Source organism: Henckelia pumila, chromosome 3 (genome assembly GCF_033568475.1).
Source record: "Henckelia pumila isolate YLH828 chromosome 3, ASM3356847v2, whole genome shotgun sequence".
Taxonomy (NCBI): domain Eukaryota; kingdom Viridiplantae; phylum Streptophyta; class Magnoliopsida; order Lamiales; family Gesneriaceae; genus Henckelia; species Henckelia pumila.
This window is the reverse complement of record NC_133122.1, coordinates 134,978,665-134,979,776: the sequence shown is the minus strand read 5'-3', so window position 1 is coordinate 134,979,776 and position 1,112 is coordinate 134,978,665. Positions and strand designations below refer to the sequence as shown.

At 40.0% G+C, this 1,112-nt stretch overlaps 1 non-coding gene across 1 annotated transcript; it reads right to left on the bottom strand.

The window, feature by feature from the left end:
* Positions 1-571: 571 nt before the first annotated feature.
* On the bottom strand, positions 572-677 carry LOC140893938 (small nucleolar RNA R71). Its single transcript, XR_012153496.1, has one exon. It is a non-coding gene; the product is annotated as a small nucleolar RNA R71 (small nucleolar RNA).
* Between the last annotated feature and the right edge of the window lie 435 nt (positions 678-1,112).

The window sequence follows — 1,112 nt, the reverse complement described above, 5'->3', positions numbered from 1 at the left end:
TTTAAAATTTTACATTACTGATCTATTTTTCGTTGCAGGTATATCTTCTGGTGCATGCTACGATCATCACACTCAGAACTCAAACCTTTTGATCCTGAAATTGAGAGAACTTTTCGTAAGAGGAGAAGACAACAAAGAGTTCTGATGGCTGAAAATGAACCACCACGGGGAGACGGCGAGGACAACAATGGGCCACCTGCTCCTAGATCTATGATGGACTGCGCTCAACCATCCATCAATGTTTTTAGGCCTAGAGTCATTCGACCAGAAATTCGTGCTAATCAGTTCAAAATCAAGCAAGCTATTATCCAGATGATTCAGAATACAATACAATTCGGTGGATCCGCCTTAGCTGATCCGAATGCTCACATTGCAAATTTTCTAGAAATTGGTGATACCTTTAAGCATCAGAGAGTTTCTGACGACGCTGTTCGTTTACGTTTATTTCACTTTTCATTGGGAGATAAAGCTAAGGCATGGCTGAATTGTTTACCTGCAGGTTCCATCACTACATGGGAGGACATGGCCAAAGCGTTTCTTACCAAGTATTTTCCTCCATCAAAGGCTATGAAATTGCAGACAGACATCACAACTTTCTCCCAATCAGATCAGGAATCACTCTATGAAGCATGGGAGCGCTACAAAGATTTATTGAGAAGATGCCCACATCATGAACTACCAGACTGGCTTGTGGTACAAACTTTCTATTATGGTTTATTATCTACTAACCGTAATATGATAGATGCAGCAGCAGGTGGAAATATTTTTAGAAAATCACCAGAGAAAGGTTATGAATTATTAAAGAGATGGCTTCTGACAGTTATCATCCTCAGTTTGAGATGAATATGTCCAGAAAAACTGCAGGATTTCATCAAGTTCATGCAATCACTGCGATGTCTGCCAATTTGGAAGCTCTTACAAAGAATATTGATGGTTTGATCATGGGAAATTCTGCTATGCATATTCAAGAGGTGTTCTGCAACAAATGGGGAGGTGAGCATTTCACACAGGATTGTCAAGATTATAACCCTTTTTATGTGCCAGATGGGATGCCAGTGAAATAGGTGGGTAGTCAGAATCGTCCAAGAAACAACCCATATTCAAATTCATAC